The sequence below is a fragment of the Pinus tabuliformis genome, chromosome 3_1 (genome assembly GCF_031772625.1).
Source record: "Pinus tabuliformis cultivar Carrire ecotype Pingquan chromosome 3_1, CPIR1, whole genome shotgun sequence".
In the NCBI taxonomy this organism is placed as follows: Eukaryota; Viridiplantae; Streptophyta; class Pinopsida; order Pinales; family Pinaceae; genus Pinus; species Pinus tabuliformis.
In genome coordinates this window covers 662,649,659-662,663,703 of record NC_142301.1, presented here as the reverse complement: position 1 = coordinate 662,663,703, position 14,045 = coordinate 662,649,659, and the positions used below count along the sequence as shown (strand labels likewise).

The 14,045-nt window shown below is 38.3% G+C and overlaps 1 protein-coding gene across 2 annotated transcripts in view; it reads right to left on the bottom strand.

Annotated features, from left to right (window-relative positions):
* The window catches only part of LOC149188852 (D111/G-patch domain-containing protein), a 157,244-nt gene that overhangs the window by 1,799 nt on the left and 141,400 nt on the right, over nt 1-14,045 (bottom strand). The gene's annotated exons all lie outside the window — the stretch shown is intronic.

Here is a 14,045-nt window from a genome sequence, read left to right as displayed (position 1 = left end):
TTCATGCCCATGAACCAATGTAAGGGTTTTCTCCATATTTGGACAACAAACTTCATTTTTGTTTTCAACTTTCTTATGCACCCTCTTATTGCCATTTTTCATTGCAAATAATGTAGCAAAAAAATGATTTTTTTAAATGAAGAGGTTGTTATTTTTTGTGTGGTGGGGGTTTAATGCCATTTTTTTGTAAGCGAACAAAGTTCGTTCTTAGGTTAAATACTCCAGAAGACTTGGAATATAAAGATCTCCATTGAGATACAAGAATATATATTAAATGTATGAATTAAAATGATGATACAAATGAGAGTGTGGGAACAATTATCCTCATTATTTATATTTATATTATTTATATATATTTATTCGTAACATTGCCTTCCTCCTCAAAAAAGCTTTGTCCTCAAAGCTTGTTGATGCAAAAGGCTTGATCTCTTTTTCGGTTTCAAATATCTTCTCGTCTCAGCACTGTCATCTTCATTGATACAAGTTGATATGATCTTCTAAGTGACAAACAAAATTGTCATACAGAGAAGGGATCATACCATCCTAGATTAATCTTTTGTGGAATATTCTGATCACTAGAATTTGGTAATGAATTGTCATCATAGGACTGGATTGAAGTTACCTCAATATTCTTTGGAACATCTATTAGTTGTTTTTGCCCTGAATAGTCCCGATACGTAGCTTGGTTGAGTTGTCTACTCTCATGATTTGGATGTCGATAGGGAACTTTTTTGGTTTGACTTTCCCTTATTAGGTGTGTGGAAATTTTTTGATTTTCTTCTTGTGAGGATGTTGTTGAATTGGTTACAAAACATTCACTTGGGATGTTCATTGTCTGAACTGCAACATTTAAGTTTGTATTTTCTTCAACTTGCTTGTCTTCTTCCTGAGTTGTGACATTCACTGGATCGGTATCTGTTGTTTTTTCGTCAACTTGAATTCCTACATTTGATGCTTCCTTCTCGATAAGTTGTTGTACCTTGTTTTCTAATGACTTCTTATCCTTCTTAAGCTTCTTAATTTGCGTCAACAATTTTTCACTATGGTTTTTAAGCCGAGAAACTTCTTCATTTTTGTCAGCAGTGATTTTGTCAACTTCTCCTTGCATATTTTGTAGAACTTTTTTACCTTCTTGAAAAATTATTTTTGAAATATCTTGTATGTCGTCTGGCGTTACTGAATTTGGCTTCAATGTAATATCTTGAAGTGTTATTTTTTTCTTTTTGTATGAAAATGTCAAAAACCTCTTTTTTGTATTCAGGATGAAGGAACCTAGGGTTTCCATCCATGGTGATCCCAAAATAATGTGACTTAGGTCATTCCATAGGGATTGAACAGAGAATTGTGATTTAAATGTATAATCGTCAATGTTTAACTGTAAATCAGTGATTTCGTATTGTTTTTTTTTTGAAACAGTCTAATTTTTCGATTATATTTGACTTCGGAACTACTAATTAGTTTGTGATTTTAGGCGTCATATAATTTTTATCTTAAGCGGGTGAGATAGCAATAATGACATCTTTTCCGGTGATAGTTCCCTTAATTTTAAATAGTACTTTAACATAACCTGGTAAGGTTTCAAAAAATCTTCATTTCTTCAATTCCGATTTAGACTCCATTTTTCTTTGTCAATATTTTTACGTCAACAATATTTAAATGTCAACGCTAACTAGCTATTTTAATATATATATTTTTTATACTTCTTTTCACCACACGATGGACTTTTATAAAAAATATATAAAGATATAATTATTTTATGTTGTCTTGAACACCTTTTAATGAATTACTTCCATAATCACTTCACGTCTACTTGTAATTATCTTGAATTAATAAATAAAGCTTCAATATTTTTCTTAATCACTTTATCTTATATAAAGATAACTTCCTCATATAAACATATGTCTTTTTTTTAGTTATAAACCCAAACTTTTTCTTTCACTTTTAAATTAAAGCATTCACCTTAAGCCTCACCGTTTGTGACAATTATATTTTTCACAAGTCACACTAAATATAAGGAAGAGTCACATTGTTTGAATTTTCGTTGCGCCCTCACATTAAAATCACTAACCCAACATTCCCGATGGAAGTTACCCAAGGTCACAGCCCTTAAGATTTGAACTAATAAAATTATTTGGACCACTTTTTTTTTCCAATGTTATCCAAAATATCTTTTGTTGCCTATCACGCAGCACGGGACAATGATTCACTCTACTAGTGCGGACAAGATGCAACACATTACAATGTGGGTAGAAGAGTGGCTCGAGTGGAACCAGTGGGGCTGCGGAAGATCAACACAAACAAAGGTAGGGGTAGTGGCCTGCTACGGCTTCGACGACGACATACGTGTTTTGCAACAATGTTCTGTTTGCAGACCCGTGTCGAGTGGAACAAAGGTGTTAAGCGGAAACGAATGTGGTTGCAGGGACAATGTTGATAGATTATATGGCTACAATGATTACACCTTTTACAGAGTCCAGAGGAAGAGATAGCTTCAATGGAGTCGATCAGCTTGACGGCTTAACGTCTTAATTGTGACTATATGTAGTCGTGCGGCTACTGGGAGTGGTGCTTGGAGTGGCGTTGTCAGAACTGTGAATGGTTGACTATGCCACTATGTATATAACCAAGGATGGAATCGACAGTGGTTGTGGCGTCATGGGTTGTTGTCCGCAGCTAGTGGCGTCGTGGGTCATTGTCCGCGACTAGCGGTGGCAATCTCGTGGCCTATCGTGTGGAACAATGATGGCTTTGAGTGGCGTGTAGCAAGTGGAATCGACGGTTGTGTTGGTTCAGATAATTGCAGCGGGGCGACTAATCAACTGTTTGTTTTTCTCTTCTTCTTTTTTCTAATTCTATTTAATATATATATATGAAACCGGACTCATCCCCCAGACCCTACGCATCCCGAATCCAGCGAATCAAACACGATTCAGGCAGATTTGTGTCCGAAAATCGGGACTCGTCAAATCCGGAACGTGTCTCGATCAGAACACTTCTATTTGCACATTCACTTGTTTAGTTTGTTGCGGGTTTGCTATTGGTGTTTGGGAGCAAGGAGCAAAGGGTGTGGGAGCATTTTCAAGGAGATTCAAGCAACAGGTAAGTGCTTGAGCCTGTCAGATTTGATGACGGTGATACTATAGAGTGGTCATCTTCCACACCAGCAGATGCAGAGATGACTTTGGACACAGAGGAGGATGCAGCATAGGAGAGCAATGGTGACCATGATGATGAGGATAGTGATGCTAATTTTGATGATGACTATGAGGATTGATGACTCATGAGTCATTAGCTACCAACTGCCTTGAGGCTTGTATACTTGTAGACTTGTAGTTGTAGTTGTTTTGTATTTGATATTTCTATTTGCCATTGGCATTGCACTACCTATGTAAACAATAACACATTTTGATTTTGATGACTTAATGAGAAAACTACAATATCTTTATCTTACTATCATGTCTTTCTCCTATTAGATCATTGATGAATTGAATATGTATTATAAATTTATAATTTATAATTTATCATTTATGTCACAATTGTATTTGTAATTTTGTATGCATAATGTTACTCTATAAAACTTACATCTAGATGAAGATCTATGTTTGAATCAATGAATTTGTATCATGAATGAGAATGTGTAAGAAATATCTAATTTTTGATATATATATATATATATATATATATATATAACGTGTCCTGTTCCGGGGGCTCAAGTCTGTATTCGACACTCGAATCCCGAATCCCTGTGTCAGGTGACTTCTATATATATATATATATATATATATATATATATATATATATATATAATAATGATTATTTTTAATATATTTTTTCCTTTTTATTTATTTATTTATTATTATTATTATTATTTTGTAATACCTTTTTTATTCTCTCTTATATTTTATTTTTATTTTTTTTATTTCTTGTATTTTTATTTTTGTTTAATGGCCAAAGGCCCGAGTGGCGATATGGAGAAACTCCAATTTTTTGTAGCGAAATGCTTCAACGGCAACAATGTTGAAGAATTTGACGGTCAAAGACCTTGATCGGAGAAGGTGGCTCTGTGCAGCAGTTAAGTAGCCTAGAGGACCGAACTACTCCGATACCAATGGAACAATATTTCTGTTCATTGGCGTTCTCGGGCCTCGTATACATTTAGATTAGTATGTAAGTATGGAACATACGTGTAGATGTGCAATTGCAGTAAGTAGTATTGTATTAGATATATTATAAAATGGTGGTTTACAATTCTTCGTGGCGGTGTGCCTTTATAGGCATTGACTGGCCATGAAGGTAAAAGGTCACAATTGTTGACCCCACGTCTCTTCATAATTGAATGAGACATTAATTATTTTAATTATTTGAAACTCTTTGACACTCTCCTATTTCATTGATTTTCATTCCAATAGCAAAAGACATGGTCAGGTCCTTGATTGGTGATATACAGAGACCAAGTTGTTTAGCAAGATCAATGTTTATACAATTGTGAGTACTACCCGAATCTATAAGTATATCGACATTTCTGCCTTTGATGAGCCCTTTGAGCTTTAGGGTTTTAGGACATAGTCTCTTCCTTGTATTTGTTGGTGGTGTAATATGCTTAATGTTTCTTCTTAGAGATTGGTCTCTCTTCTTTCAAAGATGTGGTGGAACGTATTTTGCAATTGCTTGTGGTTCTTGATTTCTGGGAGAGTTATTCTTTTTATCATGGGTTTCCCAGTCACATGAGATTGCCACTAATGACGGTTCCTCATAATCTAAATCTTCACTATGTGTGACAACGATTCCTTCATCGTGTTCTTGTACTTCAATTTGTTTCCCATCTACTATTTTATAGTAGCGTAGGGATGCGTCTTCACATTTATGTCCTGGGATCCAATGTTCTCCACATTTGCGACAACTATTTTTTTTTAATCTTCTTGTTTGGTTCGTTACTTGAAGTGTCTGATTCTTTCTCGACTTCATAATTATACAGTTTCTTGTTAAGGCATTTGTGTCTTGATGTCCATTTGTCTCCACAATACCTACAATTGTTAGTTTCTTTTTTCCCTGAGTGTTGTTGTTGATGGTCTTCGTCTTCTTTGAATGAGGACATTCTGAGCTTATATTTTCTCTTAATAATTATGGTTGTGTGTTTGGCCTCTTCAATGGTTTGGGCTATATAATTTTAACTCTTTCTGAATGTAATCCTTAAGGCCACAACGATACATGAGTATATTCACTTATCGATCCCTTCTATCTAAGGTGAATGAATCTGTCATAAACATCATCTTCCTCTTCGTCGTGGAACCGTTTTAACAGTGTTTTTTAAATTTTTCCAGTTGAATGAGCGAGCTGCACACTTGGTAGACCACCACAGGAACCAATCGTATGCTTCTGCTTTTAGGTAGTTGGATGCGGTCATGACCCTTTCTTGCTCACCTAGTGGTGGATTTGCTCCAAAGATGACGTCCATTTTATTTACCCATACAATGGTGCCCTTATGGTCCCTTCCATCATACTTAGATAACTCGTTTTTAATTTTAAGGGGTTTTTTTCAGGGGACTTTGTGTAGTATCGGCTTCCTTCGAAGTGTAGTTGCGGTATTCGTGGCTTTTCATGCAGGAACTCATGATTTGGAGAATTTTCGCCTTCCGGAGTCTTGGGACTCTATGTGGCTGAGGGTGGATTAGTCTTCTCAAAATGCGACTTATCATGTCTTTTAAATATGAAATATCCTCGACCATTTGATCCTGTCTACTAACCGACTTCTCTACGTTATCCAGATGCTTGTTTAATTTACTGATGTCCTCTTGATTTTTTAAAATTCGTCATTGTTATTGTTGCTCCCCATTTTGGACTTCTTCTTGGTAGACCCAATTTTTATTTTTTTTAAATAATTAAATAAATAAATAAATATATATATATATATTAATATTATAATAATAATTATTTATTTAATTAAATGAATTAATATATAGCTATCGTATATGATATAGTATATATTAATATATATTTAATATAAATCGATTTTATAAACACCAAAATCGTGATTTCAAACGACCTTTTTTGTAAAAGACCACGACCTACCCAACCGACGGACTTGACCAAGTTGTCGTTTGACCGCAGCCTTGGACGGAGCGTGATAACCAAAACCCGATCGTCTACGCAGGCACGGGTTTGTACAGCGAAGTCTTCTGCCGTTACTCGCCTCGACTAGAGCAGATGGCCTTTTACCAGCCACGAGCGTCAGACTCTCACGAACAGCTACAGACCCGCAGCATAGAACAATTTGTAGCAACAGCAGCGGGTGACAAAAACAACAACAGGGAGTTGCTCGGATGGTGGCAATGGATGGAAAGCTTTTTCGGATGGCAGCAGACAGGGAGTGGGGGAGGAAGTTGTGGACGGACCAGTCAACGAACGGAGATGGTGTTGTGAGACAAGGGAAGAGCGAGGGTGTCGAGCAAACAACGTCTTTGTATAGCCACCTGCCCAGGAAGGGTGCTCTGATACCAATGAAGCGAACAACGTTTATTCTTCAGGTTAAATACTCCAGAAGACTTGGAATATCAAGAGCTCCATTAAGATACAAGAATATATATTAAATGTATGAATAAGAATGATGATACAAATGAGAGTGAGGGGCCTATTTATATACTAGGCAGTGCCTCTTCATGGAAGGTAATATCCCATTTAGACATGCTTCTTCGGTATTAATTACTAATTAACTAATCGTTATTACAATTATCCTCATTATTTATATTTATATTATTTATATATATTTATTCGTAACAGTTGTCCATTAAAAGCTTCAACTACAAATATGCCAAAGCCCTTGGACCCATTTTCGCAGTATGGGGAACCTGATGGTGGAACAAATCGACAATATCTAAGTTGCAAATTGTGTGGAGACAAGATGACAGCATTGGTTACTCGAATTGAATAGCATCTAGTTAGAATCCCTTGACATGATGTTGGGCTTCGTAAGAATTCTAGCCCGGAACTTATAAGAGTTGCGTATGAATCATGAGGAAAAAGACAAAAAGAAAGAAGAGACAGTAGCAAACAAGGTTGGATGTGCAGGTAGATCTTTAGGGCTATCTGCTTCCGAAATTAAGCCCAAGGGTAGTGGGAGGGGCCCCATACTTCACCTGTTGATGTTACTACGAGGTCATCATTTTTTGTTACACAAACTGAACGTGGAGCACAACCTTCAATAAACTCAATGATTAGAAAAAGGAGAAGCAAGAAGTACATGAAGTTATGGGGAGGTGTCTTTACTGGAGTGACTTACCTCTCAGCATCACCAATTACAATTCATTTTGGCAAGGCAATGTGTGATGTTATTGCTATTGTGGGCCTAGGGTACAAAAGTGCTACATACGAGGAGTTTCAGGGGCCAATCGATCAAGCATAAAAGAAGGATATCAAATCTCAATTGCGGAGTTGAAGCAGTCATGAGAGGTCTTTGGATGCACAGTTATGTCTAATAGCTGGACAAATACAAAGGGTAGGACCCTTCTAAATTTCTTGGTGCATTGTCTTAAGGGTACCATGTTCATTCAATCAGTGGATTCATCAATACATAAAAGATGCAGCATTGATATGTGAGTTGTTAGATGTGTGCATCCTCAGTGGATTCATCAACACATAAAAAAGATGCAACATTGATATGTGAGTTGTTAGATGGGCTCATCTAGAAGATTGGTGTCCAGAATGTGGTGCAAGTCGTAACAGATAATACAACTAATTATGTGTCTGCTAGCAAGACGCTTATGGACAGGCACCGCTCATTGTTCTGGACTCCATGCGCAACACATTGTATCAATTTAGGATATGGGGAAACTCCCCTTCATCAAGGAGGTGATTGTTATGGCTAGAAGCATCCCCAAGTTCATATATAACAATGCTTTTTTTCTTAGCCTCATGAGGAGACGCACCAAAAACAGGGAGTTGCACCATTTTACAATCACATGTTTTGCCACCAATTTCATACTATTTAGTCGTCGCTTCAATGTCAGTTTGGGATGAGGCAAATGTTTATTTTTTACGAGTGGCGTGGTTCTAGATACAACAGGAGATAGGATAGGAGAGCCATTGCAAAAATGGTGTACATGGACACCTTTTGGCAAGGAGTACATGAAGTGTGCTCAGTAAGTGAACCTATAGTAAAGGTTTTGAGATTGGTAGATGGGGATAAGCCTACAATGGCTTATTTATACAAGGCCATGGATAGGGCCAAAGAGACCATTCGTGCTTACTATGCAAACAAGGGTTATGTTGGGTTTAATAGACAGATGATGTTATGGGATGTGATTGACAGTCGGTGGACAGGGATGCTTCATCAACCCATTCATGCATCAACACTTTTCCTCAACCCCACATTTTCTTACAAATGCAACTTTGATTTTGATTGCAAGGCGATGGAAGGGCTCCATACCTGTATTCATAGGATGGTACCTGAACCAGAGCTTCGCAACAAAATCAATCACAAGATACAAATGTATTGGGATGGTGTTGGACTATTTGGATTTGACAATGCTATTCGTGAAAGAAGCATCTTCATGCCACGTAAGTGACAAGTCATGACTCATTAGAATTTATTAATTTAGAATTCTAGATTTTTTAAATAATTAAATTTAAAATTTTGATGATAGGTTGTAGATTGAAATTGAGTGTGTTTGTAGAAATAATTAAATTTTTAATTACTTCTGGCTGAGAGAATTGATCTGAGATTTTGCATGCCCTAACACCTCGGCAAGTGCAAAATCACCTCCCACTCTACTCCATTCAACACTCTGTCTCAGAGAGGAAGGTGTTCTGCACTACTCCCAACTTGTCTTTGAAGTAGACAAACTTCCCATTCATCAATGCCTTGGTTAGAATGTTTGCAACCTGCTCTTCTGACAAGATGTACTAGAGTTTAAATTTACCTATTTGCACACAATCTTTGATGTGGTGATACTGAATGTCAATATGCTTTGACCGATCATGAAACACTGGATTTCTAGAGAGCTTGATACAACTTTGGTTGTCACAATGGATCACTGTAGGCTCTAGCTCCTACCCAAATGATCCTACAAGCAACTTTGTTATCCATTTTGCCTTGCATACTACTAGACTGACATCTATATACTCAACCTCTACTGAACTCAATGCAATTGATCATTGCTTTCTGCTGACACGGTTGTTGATCCAACACTGAAGACACAACCCAAAGTGCTCTTCCTGCCTATGGAGCTACCTACCTAATCTGCATTTGTGAAGCCCTCCAACATCACTCCATCCACTTGTATATACTGCAGTCTAAACTCAATGTTGCCCCTAAGATACCTCAAAAAGTGTTTTCCAGCAAGCCAATGAACTTTTTGGGGCTCAACCATGAAATGACTAAGAGAGTTTACTAGAATACAAATGTCAGATTGCATGTTCACGAAGTACATAAGCGACTCAATCAACTGCTTATAAAGTGTGGGGTTCACTGGCTTTGAGTTGGATGTATCCACTTTCCTCCAGTTTGTGACTAGAGGCATAGACATGGGCGTATAGTCCTGCTTCTCGAATCTCCTCAAGATCTTAATGATTTACTTGCCCTGCCCTAGGAAGATCTCTCCATCCCCTTGCCAGACCTCCAATGCAAGGAAATATTGCATAAACCCTAGATCCTTCATCTCAAAGTCACAAGCAAGATATCTCTTACATTCCTGGATGAGCTTCTCTGACCTTGTCATGAACAAATCATAAATGTATAGTACTAGAATGAGTGGTTCACCTCCAATGATGATATAGTAGAGGTTAGAATCAGCCTCACTCTTTGTGAATCCCAATCCTTGTTGATAACTATCAATGCGGGCACACCACGCTCGTGCGGCCTCCTTGAGACCATACAGAGCCCTCTTCACCCTACACACGTGTCTCCCTACTGTGTAGCTCTAACCCCTCTGGTTGCTCGATATAAATCTACTCCTTAACAACTTCGTTGAGGAATGTTCTCTTTGTGAATCTGGTGGATCCTCCACACCATCTGAGCTACAATCAATATGATTGTCTTGATGGATGAGTATCTAGCCACAGGGGTGAATGTCTCGTCATAATCTATGCCCTCTTCTGTGAGAACCCCTTGGTCACAAATCTTGCCTTGAATTTGTCAATGTTTCCATCAACTCCATGCTTGATCTTATAGATCCAACGTGATCCCACCACAAATTTGCTCTCTGACCTCAGCACCACCTCCCAAACATCATTCTTCATGATGGAGGCATACTCCACCATGGCATCTCTCCACACCTACTTCTTGGTTGCCTTTTGTTGAAAAATGTAGCTTCGATCAGTACTTCCATTGACAAATTATTGGAGACAAAATTGATTTTTTAATGCTGGATAGGTCAGCTTCAAAAAGTTCACGTTGACTCCATAGTCAAAGGTGACTTTTCAAGGTTCATGACCCTTCACATTGACCACTATAGATATAGTGAAGTTAGAGGTTATTTGAACACAATCATGAGAATCAAAAACTCGTTTGATCTGCCTCAATTTACTCACATGTGCGAAGGAAGAAAAGGACATCTGACTTGCATTGACCATCATATCTCTCTATTTTTTGACCTACGTTGACCATACTTATTCTCGCTACTTCACTGAAACAGTGAAATGTGAAGGGCGAATTCTCTGTTGACTCTCAGATCTGCTGACCTTGTTCTGTGAATTTTCGGACCTATTGACTTCGGCCTACTACACCTGCATTGACCACAATTGACTTATGTTTGACTGGGTTTCTAATGTGTTGCACTTTGATTGGTAACTCTATAGTGACGAAATCAAAGATTGGTTCTCTCTCTATTGAATATATTTGACTCGATATTGAATGGTGAAAATTTGACCTTTGACTGGTTGTTATTGGACAAATTGAATTGGAATCTCTCTCATAAGAAAAGTTGATTGGTTTTCTCCTCAGTGGGCTTTTCCCTAGTCATTGACCTAAATTTTGGTGTCTCTTTCTCTACTTTCTCCACTGTTGTCTCTACTACTCAGTGTTTATGGTTGTCATTTTTCAAGCATAACTGCTTGGTGATTAATAATATTGGAAGTAGTTACCAGATTTTAAAATTTATTTCTAGTCCTGCATTTACTAAAAAAACAACACCTCTTGGTAGTTGGACCCTGGAAGGATCAACATCCAACAACTTTGTCATTAGGGCCATATATCTTGTGTACTATTGTGGCAGTCTACTTTCTCGAACTGAAATCTTAGGAGCTCCAACTTGCTATTGAGCCACTCTGATCACTTGATTTGCCCATCTCATCATCCTTCTCCCTACTCTGGGAGTCACAGGGTGAGAAGGTTTCTCTCACTCCTCCTCATGTGTGTCCAACTCAGCTTCATGCTTCTTGACTTGCCCATCATCTAGTTTTACTTTGTCTAAGGAACTGGTTGAGCTTCTTGCTTGCGAGCCTACTGCTCCTCAACCTGTATTGAAATTTTCTCACTTCCTCATAGCCCTTTCCTCCTCAATCTTCACATCTCTACAATTGATTGTCTTCTTGACTGTTGGTACATATATTGCATATGCTTTAGAAGTCTCACTATAGCCCACAAAGATTCCCTTCTCTATAGTGGGGCCTAGTTTTGACCTCTTCTCGACTGATACATGACAATACACTAGACTACCAAATATCTTGAAATGAGACACATCTGGTCTTTTTCTTGTGAAGGCCTCCTCTGGTGTAACTCGCCCCAACACTTGATATGGGCTCCCATTCTACTGGTATATTACAGTGTTGCATGTTTTTTCCCATACAAACATGGGTAACTCTTTTATCATGCAACATGGCTTTTGTCGCTCCAACTATGGCCCTATTTTTGTGCTCTGCCACCCGTTCTACTGAGGGTTATAAGGTGTAGTAAGCTCCCTCTCGATGCCCTCCTTGGCACAAAAGACTTTGAAAGCATTGGAGGTGTACTCCCCTCCATTATCTAATCTCAACGCTTTGATTTTCTTTGTAATCTAGTTCTCCACCAAGGCCCTAAACTCCTGGAATATTGAGAATACCTTGTCTTTGTTCTTCATCAAGAATATCCAAGTCTTTCTCCAAAATTCGTCAAAGAAGGTGACATACTACTTGTACCCACTAAGGGACACAGAAGACATGAACCCACACATGTCTGAATGTACAAACGACCAAGATGCCCTTGGCCACATGTCTGAATGTACAAACGACCAAGATGCCCTTGGCCTTGTGGTCACTGCAGGGAAATAAGGTTTTAGCATACTTTCCAAATGTGCATCCCATGCACATGGCATGATGATCTATGTTGCATTCAGGTAGCCCGATCGTTAACTACTTGAGCACCTTCAACGCCCCACAGTGCAAATGCCCCATACACATATGCCATAACTTGCCTAGTTCTCATCTCGAGTCACGACCACCTCTACTCGTAAGCATTGTGGTTGTCTCAAATTGCAATTTGAACAAGTTATTTTGTCTAACCCCAATATGCTTGGCAACTTTTGAATTTTGGGGTTGGACGAGACTTTCCCCCCTCTAAAGGTTACTTCATACCACTTATCTTCAAGTGTTGAAATTGAAATGAGGTTTTTCTTGAGGCCTAGAACATAAAGAACATCTTTGAGATATAAGGATTTTCCCAACTCCCTCTCAAATCTATACCAATCCCTTCAACGTGATACCTCCTGTCATCTCCTAGCTCAATGTGAAACTTCATGTCTTTCTCTGTCAGTTTGCAGAAGAACTCCTTGTTTCCCATCATGTGAAAGGACGCTCCACTATCAATGTACCAAACACTAGTACCAATAGAACTCATCAATCTTCGAGGTTCCTTCTTTCGATTAGGGCATTTAGTAGCATAATGACCTGGTTGATGGCATGAGAAACATTTGATTTTGTTGAAGTCCTTCTTCTTCTCTCCCTTGGAGCTCAACTCACCACCCTTCTTGCCCTTTGATTTTCCCTTTTTACCAGCTAGGGCAAAATTTTCTTCATCTTTGGTCTTGGCATGACCTTGGCAAAGACCCTCTCTTGATCTCTTGGACAAAATCACTCCATATTATCTCCTAATCTAGAAGCTTTTCCCTAGCCACAACCCTGTTGACAAAATTCTCCTAAGGTTTGGTGAATTCTGAGAATTCTTAGAGCACCAGCGCAACGTCTGGGGTTGTCTCACCCACTCCTGCTAGCTCGTACTTTCAGTAAATTTGGTGAGGTAAGTCACCATGGAATTTGACTTTGACATCCTGATGCTCCTCAGCTTGTCTTCGAGCATCATTATCTTGGTCTCATTATTGCTCTGGTATAAACCCACAATGGTTGTCGACATTTCATTGGTTGTCTTCTTCCTGGATAGGTGAGGTATTATGAGGTCTTGGACACCTTCAAGCAAAAGCCTCCTCGCCTTAACATCCTTTTTTTATGAGAAACCAACAGTCGAGGGTCAGTGGGTAATACCAAAACTTTGTCCACAAAGTCCCATATGCCTTGCTCCTCTAGAATTGCACCAATTCGTTCTCTCCACGAATAGTAGTCTTAGGCACCCGCAAGCCTGTCTTCAAAACGAAGCCTTGGTACACCATTGCTTTCTGAAACCCTAGTTGTCAAGTTGACTTGGTCATTTTTGCTCCCTTTGAATACTGAGCCTGCTTTTGTGAGAAGAAACATTGGTGTTTTGGATTATAAACAGAGGCTAAAGCTCTAATACCATGTTAGACTTTTAAACTCAACAATCTGATTTACAGTTTCCTAAATTTTTGTACCCATAAATGAAATATTGAAAGTGAAGAATGTCGGAAATACTAAGAGGGGGGCTGAATCAATATTTCCTTAATTTTACACAATTGGTTAGTTTCTTAAACATTCAGAGCATTAAAACAAGCATATGAATCATAATCACATCAATAAACAGTACACAAAAATTTCGCCTCAACCAAATGTTGTGTTATGTATGATGTACATACAAATTTATCTGATAAGGAAGTACAAGACTCTCCAAGGTTTTACCAGCAATCTGGGAGGAAGCAAATGCTCCCTGAATGGTTTGGGCTCCCGTA